The sequence below is a fragment of the Cynocephalus volans genome, chromosome 5, assembly GCF_027409185.1.
Source record: "Cynocephalus volans isolate mCynVol1 chromosome 5, mCynVol1.pri, whole genome shotgun sequence".
NCBI classification, from domain to species: Eukaryota; Metazoa; Chordata; class Mammalia; order Dermoptera; family Cynocephalidae; genus Cynocephalus; species Cynocephalus volans.
This window is the reverse complement of record NC_084464.1, coordinates 44,376,547-44,387,508: the sequence shown is the minus strand read 5'-3', so window position 1 is coordinate 44,387,508 and position 10,962 is coordinate 44,376,547.

Genomic DNA, 10,962 nt, shown 5'->3' with positions numbered 1-10,962 from the left:
AAGCCCCCCTTTCACCCGTTCCAGAGGACCTCCCCCCACCCCTTTAACAATCGCCCCACTACGCAAGGTAGTTGGGGCTGAAGGAGTAGTTAGGGTCCATGTTCCCTTTTCCCTAGCTGACCTTACAGAATTAGAAAAAAGACTAGGCTCTTTCTCTACCGACCCTACCACCTACATTAAAGAATTCCAATGGATCCTGCAGGCCCACAGCCTCACACATCATGACATCTTCATGCTCCTAGCAATACCCTCCTCCCCCAGGAACGCCGCAAGGTCTGGGATACAGCCCAAACCCATGCCACTGACACCCATCGTACCAATCCAGATCACCCACCAGGCCCCCAAGCAGTCCCAGAACAGGAACCTAATTGGGATTATAACACAGCCCAGGGAATCCAGGCTCGAGACCGTTTTGCCTCTTGCTTAATAATTGGCCTCAAAAAATCGGCTCGCAAGGTCGTCAATTTCCAAAACGTTCAAGTAATTTTCCAAAAAAAGGAGGAAACTCCCTCTGAGTTCCTCAATAGATTAACTCAGGCCTTTCAACAATACACTAACTTAGACCCCAACTCAGAAGACGGTCGGCATGTCCTTATGACCTATTGCCTGGCCCAATCCTATCCCGACATTAAAACTAAACTTAAAAAATTAGAGCAGGGTCCTGCAACCCCTCAGACTGAAATCTTGTCAGTGGCCTTCAAGGTTTTTCATAATCGGGAGGAGGAAAAAGAACGCCGAAAACAAAAGGCCGACCACACCAACTTCCAGATGTTGGCCCGGCTTATCAAACCCCCTGGGCTCCCTCCCACAGCCTCCACCTCTAAGCCTCCACCTGGAGCCTGCTTTAAATGTGGAAAGGAAGGGCATTGGGCATAGGCTTGCCCCACCCCCAGGCCACCTACCACTCCTTGTCCAAAATGCAAAAAGAAGGGACATTGGGGATCTGATTGCCCCCTTGCCCGAAGGGGTGAGGGACCAACTGCCCCACAGTCCCCCGAACCGTGGACACCACCTATGGTGGGCCTCACTGAGGAGGACTGAAGGAGCCTTGGGCCCTTCCCGACCATCTCTATAACAAAGCAAGAGCCCAGGGTATCCATGGTTGTGGACGGCCACCCAGTATCTTTCCTCCTGGACACTGGAGCCACCTTTTCGGTCTTAAGGGAATATAAAGGCCCCACCACCTCCAGCAGCTCTCCTATAGTCGGGGTAGGAGGTAAACAAATCTTTCCCCAAAAAACCCCTCTTTTAACCTGCTGCCTTCAAGGCACTCAATCCGTTTTCTCCCATTCCTTTCTAGTCATGCCACAATGCCCCATCCCCTTGTTGGGTCGGGACATCCTATCACGGCTTCAAGTCTCCATTACTTTGCCCCTGTCCTCTTCCTCTTCCCCCGTTTCCTACCTCCTAGCGCTAGTTCAAGCCCAAGATCCTACTAATTCCACCCCTCCAAAGAAGTCCTTACCCATGCTAATGCACCCTTTTAACCCCACAGTTTGGGACACTGCCAGCCCCGCTCTGGCCCAGTGTTCCCCTGTAAACATAAAACTAAAAGACCCCTCCAAATATATTTGTCAGGCTCAGTATCCATTAACCACAACAGCCCTCCTCGGGTTAAGCCCCATCATTCAGGCTGTCATTCCCATTCACCCCCTTGTACCTATCAAAACAGTTGGACCCCACTGTACGAGGCTGGGCACCCTGTTTAAGAGCCCTGGCAGCGGGGCAGTTACTGCATAAGGAGGCATCCAAATTAACATTTGGGGCACCTCTCACCATTCTCTCACCACATCACCTCAAAGACCTCCTTACCTATAAGGCTCTCCAATCCCTCCCACCTTCCAGAATCCTAACCCTCCTATCCTCGTTTCTGGAAAATCCTGCCCTATCGGTTATAGAGGCCCAACCTTTACCCAAGGGTACTACCAACCAGCAGGCCGAACTTATCGCCACCACGCGAGCCTGCGTTCTAGCTGAAGGAAGAACTCTTAACTTATACACTGTCTCCAAATATGTCTTTTATATACTTCTCTCTCATGCCGCCATATAAAGAACGCGGTCTGCTTAACACCAAGGGTAACACAATCACCAGCTCAGCATTAATCTCCACATTAATTGAGGCATCCCATTTACCTTGTGAATTAGGAGTCATTCATTGCAGAGCCCACCAGAGGGACGATTCCCCAATCACTCGCGGGAATTGTAAGGCTGACCTCGCCGCACGCACTGCAGCAATGCACCCACAGACACAAAACCAACTTCCTATTCTTCCATACGGCTCCCAAGGTTCACAGACACCCTCTCAGCCTCAACCGCCTAATGATGATAAGTCCTCTCTCTTTCGCTTGCTCCATGACCTGTTTCACTCTAGCCCCCAAGCTTTATCCCGGTTTTTACAAGCCTTCTTCTCAATCACCCCATCTGACAAAGCCCTCTTGCAAAAAATTTCCTCCTCATGCACAATCTGCCAGCGTAGCAATCCTAACACCCCTCTCAAACCTGGGCCATACCCCTCCCACCAGGCCAGAGGTCTCACACCCGCGGCCGACTGGATGCACATGACTTCTGTCCGGCGCCTCAAATACCTCTTGGTGTTTGTTGATACCTTTTCAGGATGGGTAGAGGCATTCCCAACATCCAATAAAAAGGCCTCCACCATAGCCCAGACTCTCCTTTCCCAAATCATCCCACGATTTGGGATGCCCACTTCCATTCAATCTGACAATGGCCCAGATAATACAAAAACTCTCCCAGTCACTCTCTCTCCCCTGGCACCTACATTGCCCTTACCGACCTCAGGCATCTGGAAAGGTAGAGAGAACCATACTAACTAAATTGTCTCTGGAATTACACCTTCATTGGGTCCGTCTTCTACCTCTTGCTCTACTCAAGACCAGAGCTCTCCCAAAAAAGCCCTCCAATCTTTCCCCTTTTGAAGTCATGTATGGTAGGCCCCTCCTACCCCCGGGGATCACAGCAACTGAAGGACCCATAACACCCACCATGGCCTTACCCTTGCTCTCCCACCTTCGCACCGAGCTATGGAAGTACCAGGACTGGCTACTTCCAGATCCGTCACTTTCCAAAAATAACCTTTCACTCAGCCCAGGCCAATTAGTATTCTACACTTCCCCAGAACCCAAAACCCCCCTAACCCCTAAGTGGGAAGGCCCATGTCCTGTCATCCTTTGCACTCCAACTGCTGCTAAACTTGCCCTGTCAGGTAATCATGTTACTCCATGGATTCATATTTCCAGGCTAAAGCCTTACACTCAGGATCCGCCCTCGGCCACCAAGAACTCCAATAACAAGCTGCAAAAGAACTTAACACACCATTCTTTTAAGTGTATCCCTCAATACGGAAAATGTGGTACATCTACACAATGGAATACTACTCAGCTATAAAAACGAATGAAATACTGCCATTTGCAACAACATGGATGGACCTCGAGAGAATTATATTAAGTGAAACAAGTCAGGCACAAAGAGAAATACCACATGTTCTCACTTATTGGTGGGAGCTAAAAATTAATATATAAATTCACACACACACACACACACACACACACACACAAAACCGGGGGGGGGGGGATAGAAGATATAACAACCACAATTACTTGAAGTTGATACGACAAGCAAACAGAAAGGACATTGTTGGGGGGGAGGGGGGAGGGAGAAGGGAGGGAGGTTTTGGTGATGGGGAGCAATAATCAGCCAAAATGTATAGCTGCAAAATAAAAATTAAAAAAAAAAAAGTATCCCTCATCCTACCGACCCTTTCAAACTCTGCCTATCCTGGACCTCAGCCTTACCCCCAATTCCGGAAACATGAACCTTCTTGGTCTTCTCCTGTTCTTTTCATTTCACCCAGGGAGCTTTCAGGCCCCTCTGCTAGCTCCCCAGGGTCACCCATTTACACCTGGCAACAGATCATTTCTGAAACACTCATCTTTCTCTCTCTCTCCCGGAAATTGTTTTCTCTCATGCGACCGCTCCTGGCGGCCGTCCCCTTAAACGCTTCCCTTCCTCAACCATTTATAACCACACCGTCGCCCCACCAGGCTCTTTCTTCTGGTGCAATGGAACCCTCTCTACCTCCATCCTGACTAATCTTACTGCCCCATGCCTTCTTGTCACCATCATCCCTCAACTCACTCTGTACACCAGTTCAGAACTGTTCCATCTTCTTCATCCCCCCTCAAGGCAAAAAAGGGCCTCCTTCCTCCCGATCATGGTTGGTATTTCCCTAACAACATCAGCGGTCAGAGCCGGCCTGTCGGGAGGAGACTTAGGACACAGTTTATGGGCAGTCGAAGACATAAATGCTAAACTTGAAGGGGCTCTGACCTCCACTGCCGAATCTCTTTCCTCTCTACAGAGACAAATTACCTCTTTAGCTCAGGTCACCCTCCAAAACCATAGAGCACTAGACCTCCTCACCGCAGAAAAAGGAGGTACTTGCATCTTCCTTGGGGAAGAATGCTGTTATTATATCAATGAATCCGGTCTAGTAGAAACAAACATCATCAAACTCACCAACTTAGCTTCCAGCCTATGAACCACATCCAGTTCTAACCCCTTTTCTTCTTTTATCTTAAACCCTATCCTAACTTGGATTTGGCCCATTTTGGGACCTCTAATCATTATCCTCATAACCTGCCTTTTCTTGCCCTGCATCATTAGGTTTCTTCAAACCCAAGTGGGAAAAATCTCTAATCAGGCCTTTAACCAGCTTTTGCTTAGAAACTACCAGCTTCTAGGTACCGATGAACCGCCCGCCTCATCTTGTGAGTGCCTCAGCTGATGCTGAAGAGACACCACCTTACAGAGGAAACACATTCCTACACGCCCTTGCCACCGACGCCTGGCTGCTCCCTCCAGTCTCCAACTACGAACAATGGAACCGATGCATATTCGACTTGTGGCTTCAAGGAACGTTTATGGACTTTTTCCCTTTTGGAATTACTTGTTTCTCCACCCTCCTTTGGGGTTTCATAATGGGTATTTATGTACCTTCCTCCCTTTGCCCCCCCACAACGCCCCAGTTCAGCAGGAAGTAGCTCGATGACTTCAACGTCCCCTTTCCTAAAACAAGAAAAAGGGAGGAATGTAAGAACCCAAATGCCCCAAGGGATCACACCGAGGAATGTAAGAACCCAAATGCCCCAAGGGATCACACCGAGGAACGTAAGAACCCAAATGCCCCAAGGGATCACACCCTGATCACATAAGCCCTTCTCGGCCGCACCCCATCATGGCGCTGGTTGCCCTTCTCTTCCGTATTCTCCTTCCCGCCGGCGCGAATCGCACACCAATCAGCTCACCCCAAGCCCCATGCCGTATGCTAAGTAGGGATTGTATTTTAAGCCAATCAGCCTTCCCTAAAAGCCCTATATATATGTGTGTGTGCCGCCTAATAAACGAGCTCTCTCCAGTGGATCGTCAACTGGTGTCGACTTGTCCTTTCAATATGTTGCAAATGGACCAAATTATTTGGCAAATGAAATGTGTCCCTTGATCACTGTGGAGCTCAGAGGGAATTTCCCATGATAGGATAATTTTTTCTAATAGAAACTTACTGTTTGGGCCAGGGCTCTGCAGCATGGAATGCTTTAGCCCAATGAGAAAGCATGCAGGTTAAAACCAAAACATACTTGTATCCTTGAGATGGAAGTAGCTGGACAAAGTTCAACTGCCTATCTCAAAGAGTCCCAGTGGTAAGGGGAAATGACCCTGTGATCCATGGAGTAGTTTTCCAGGATTATGCTTGGGACAAACAGTAGAGCGAGTATACACTTTTTGAGCAACTGTAGGAGATGGTCTCCAATAATATTGTTTCCCCCATGCTGTCATTTTATCTGGATTCTAATGAGTTAATTTATAAACATACTGTAAAAAGGATAGCTGGAGTCCTAAAGGAAGAATTGGCCTATACTCAGTTCATACCATAAACCTGTTTAAGGAGAAAACATCCTTTCTCTATTTTTCCACAGGCTTAATTCTCTCTCAGAAACTTTTTCTTGTGCCTCTTTCAACAAGGTTTTAAATGAGGCATATACTTGCAGAGACAGTTTGACATGGCTGGGTTCCAAACAGGGATATCCTACAGCCACAGTTTTGGCTACAACCTGAGCAAAATGATTGCCCTTACTTTCAGAAGTGTCTAATTTTGAATGCCAGAAATTTTTGTGATAGCCAATGGTTTAGGTTTTTGAATAGCTTCTGAAAGTTCAGCAACCTGTTGCCCATTTTTGATGTATTGTCCCTACAGTTCAGGAATCTGCATAGTTTCCGGAGCATTCCAAAATACGGGCTGCTCCAAATGCATATCAGGAATCTGTATAAATGTTAGTAACTTTACTTTCTGCCAGTTGACAAGCTCTTGTTAAGGCAATCAATTCTGCTGGCTGTGTTGATTTTGCCTCTGGCAGAGTTATCTTCAATGACCTCATTCAAAGAGTCAACCCCATAACCTGCACAATGCTTCCCAGAACAATCCTTTAAATAAGAACCATCTGTAAACCAGATTACATCAGAGTTATCTATAGGAGTTTCTTGTGAGCCCTGTCTGTGACTTGGTCGGTCAAGGAGATACAGTCACCAGGTGCTTTGTCAGAAGACAACAGTAAGAGAGTAGGAGGGCTAAGACTGTTACAACAGCAGTGGTAATGTTTAGTAAAGACAAGAGAAGGACTTCATAAGAAGCAAGGCTATTAACAGATTAATGCTGTGTGTGGCTCGAATTTAAAAGGACTTCCACTGAATGTGTAATGTGGATAGTAAGGGTGGAGCCCATAATAATTTCTTTAACTGCCTTGAAAAGCAGGGCAGTAGCTGAGATTGCTCTCATGCAAGGCAGCCACCCTTTGGCCACCACATCTAGTTGCTGGCAATAATATCCTATAGGTATATTTTGGTCTCCATGCTTCTGAGTTAGAACCCCTAAGGCATTTCCTTTATCTTCATGTACAAAAAGGGAGAAGGGCAGTTTATAATTAGGGTGTTCCAGGGCTGGAGCTGTCGTAAGACTTTTTTTATGGTTTATATGGCCGATAGTCCTTCTATGTTCCACACAAGAGGATCTGGCTGATCTGCTACAGAGCACATAAGGGAAAAGTTGGGCATCCAATTTCAACAGTATTCAGCTAGACCTGAAAATCCTTTGAGCCATTTCTTTGTAGTAGGTTCAGGGAAGGCTAAAATTCATTTGATTCTATCCGGATTTATTAGCAACCCTTTTTTAGAAATTAGATGTCCTAGGTACCTTACTTGCTTTTGTCAAAACTGAAGTTTATTTCTGGAAATTTTATGTCCCTTCAAGGCTAATTGTCTTAAGAGACACATGCTGTTATCTCTAGAAGCCTGTAAATCTGGACAGCAGAGACATATGTCATCAATATATTGCATAAGTGTGGAACTTCCTTGGAAGTCTAAGTCAGCTAGATTATACTTTAATATTCGAGAAAAATAAGTTGGACTCTCAATGTAGCCTTGAGGCATGGTTGTGTATTGTCTATCATCCCAAAGTGTAAATAGATATTAACTACTTGCGTGCACTGGAATGTTGAAGAAAGCACTGCATTAGTCAATGACAGTGAACACTTCACTCTTGGTAGGAACTGCTGGCAGAAGGGTATGGGGATTAGGTACTACAGAATGTCTTGGAATAACAACATTATTTACTGCTCTTAAATCTTGTACAAAATGCCAACACTTCCCATTAGGCTTCCTGACTGGAAGAATTGGGGTATTACATGGACTAGTACAAGGGATAATTAGACCCTTCTATACATAATCTTTTATTATAGGTCTTATTCCCTCAATTGCATTTTGTTTTAAAGGGTATTGTTTTATAATGGATAAAGGTTTAGATGACTCTATCTCAACTTTGATTGGAGTAGCTGAAATTATTTTTACAATACCTATGGGTGTACTGTGTGTTGACTGTGTCCCCCAAAGGTTTGTGTGTTGGATACTTGATTTCCATTGAAGTATTGTTAAGGGGATGGGCAATCCTATCATGGGAATTGAAAGGTGGGGCCTTTGAGAGATGATTAGATTGTGAGGACCTACCCTCATGAATCTATTAATCCATTGATGGTCTCATGGGTGATCATGGGTGTGGTTGATGGCTTTAAAAGGAGAGTGAGTGAGCAGGTTAGCTCTCTTGCTCAGCCCATTCACCATTTGATACCCTTCATCTCTGTGCAGAGTCACCAACAAGAACAAGGCTCTCACTAGACGTGTTCCCTGGACTTTAGACTTCTCAGCCTCTGAAACTATAAGAAATTAATTTCATTTCTTCATAAATTACCCAGTTTGGGGTATTCTGTTATAAGCAACAGAAATGTAACAGGATGACTGTGACCATAGAAGGTCTGACAGTGTTTGTGATAAGTTATTAACATCATCTACTAGCTCAACATTTGAAAAATTTTGTTCAATTTGTATAGCTACAGTTCCTTCTTCATTTAGTTGTTTTTCCTGTCCCTGTGTTCCTCTTTGCTTCCTCATATTCAAATACATTTCCCCTTCTGACAAAAGGAGATATGCGTATTATAAAGCTCTAAGAAACCTCTGCTAAGGAGATGCATAGGGGCTGAAGGAACACGCAAAAGGGATGGAAACAGCTAAGTGACACTATTTGAAAGTCTAAGGGTCAGGATTTATAAACAGTCATGGGCTGATTAGATACCCCCACTATTTGAATGGCTTTATTACTCCAAGGAAGGTGACAACTTAGTGTGGTGAGGTTGAGAGCAGAAAGGGTAGCCCCAGTATCGATAAGAGCATGAGTCTGTTCCCAATTTATTGACCTATTTCTCCCGAAGTTTTAGTAAGAAGTGGAAAGGCGCCTTTTGACTCTCAGAGCAGCCCTATTCCTCTTGGGTGGCCTTTTTTTCTTGCTGCCGTTTAAGTTTTTGGCTATCTTTTTAAAGGTGGTCTGGTCTTTTACAGTAAAAACAGTCTTCTCTAGTTGCCTGGGGCAGTTTTTCTTCCTTAAGAGATATGGTTTGACTGGTTAGCTGCTGAAGTTGGAAACACATGACTTTACCTTTTTTTTTCCCTTCTTCTGAAAAGTTTTAGAGAGCTGATCAGCCAAATTAACAAGATTACAAGTCTGAGCAGTTGCCCAATTAATTTGATATCTTTTTTTTTTTTTTTAAGATGACCGGTAAGGGGATCTTAACCCTTGGCTTGGTGTTATCAGCACTGCACTCTCCCAAGTGAGCCACGAGCAGGCCCTTAATTTGATATCTTTTAACCAAAGTGACTAGATCCTCCTCAAGTCCATTAAGGAAACTGGAGTTAAAAAGAGTATCATCTGACTACTTTGGAAGCTTTCATCTGTCATACCAGATACTGTAATGGATTTTTCAAATCATTCAAAATAATCGAGGGAAGATTTATCTGGTGTTTGTCTACATTGCCAGATCTTACTTCAATCAACGTTTTGGGGAAATATTTTTGGTGTAGATTCATGGAGAGCTCTTGCCAAATCACAAACCTGCTCTATATCTCCCTCAGTGTTTTTATTAAAATTATCCAATGGGTTATTCCAATTAGCCTTTTTCAGCCATTCTGCAGCCTTTCCTTCTTAGTCCAGCACATGGACTAACTGACAGAATATCTAAGCTCATAGGTTCAGATTTTTAAAATCAAATTCTTTTGCATATCCTATAGGGTCTTTAACTGGGTCCAGAAAATCTTTCACAATACTTTTAAGTTCAGTTTTAGTCCATGGATTATAGACTAGGGCTGGCTCTTTTCTTCCTGTTACTGGTTTTGTTCTGAAAGGGGAAGCCAGAACAGGAGGTTTGGAGAGAGGCTATGAAGTTGGTTGAGTTTCCTCTGTTTGAAGAGGCAACAGTTCTGGAAATGGAAGGTCAGACAAAGGTGGATATGGAGGTGCAGAGGGGGAGAAGGGAAGAAAAGTTGGGAGAGGAGGAGAAGAGATCTCAGAAGTCTTTTTTAGTTCTGAAATGATGGCTAATAATTTCTTGTTTGTTTTCCTGAAAAGAGACAATTTAATGTGTACTTCTCTTACTGTCATCTAAGTGTCATTGGAGGTAAATTTCCCATTCAATTCGTCTGGTCCTAAAACCAGCTTTTTCCAATCTTGCATGCAGATACCCATACTGAGGGCATTGAAATTTGGGGTCTCCTTGAGTAATATGTGCCCAGTTTTTAAGATATTTGCAAGGTGGAGCTCCATGGGTGTTATACATAAATCCAGGTGGGGTTTCTACAGGGGGCTATCCCTCAAGGGAAAGCTCAGTTTTTGATGAGCAATTCCCCATGATTTAAAACCTCCTTGATATGTGTCCAAATCAGGAAGTTCACCCTCATACACTTTTCAGTTGGGAGCTAGCATTGAGTTGGTCGCAAGTGAAAAGACATATCCAATTGTCATTAATGTTAAAGCTTGCTATGCAATTTTCCCTCAGCCAAGAAATGAAACTAACCTACACCAGTGTTGTACCTGTCAATATCATGACAGATTTCTCATTTACCTGATTTCCTATCCACTCTCTTATCACCCCTCAAGAAAAAGAGAGAGAGAGAGAGCTGCCAAATTGTAACTTAAATATCCCACCACACAGGGGACCAAAAATGGCAATACCTTTATCTGAAAACTCGCATGGATACAGACGGAGACACTTGTTCTGAAAGGAAAAAAGACAGAGTTAGAAGAGAAAAGCTCAATATATCCTCTGATCTCAACCAAGGAGAGGGATCTCGGAGGTACAGGAAAAATCATGCTTTGGCACCCGATGAAGCTTCTGGAGTTGGAAGGTGCAGTGAACCTCATGCTGGTATCTGAAGCACGATCTTGAGAGGAACAGCAGGCGGTCAAGGGAGTTGCTCTGGATCCCTCCGTGGTGGCCAGATGTTGACCTAAAAAGAAACTGAGCACAAACACATCTAGCAAGGACTTATGGAACCAATATGGCAATTACA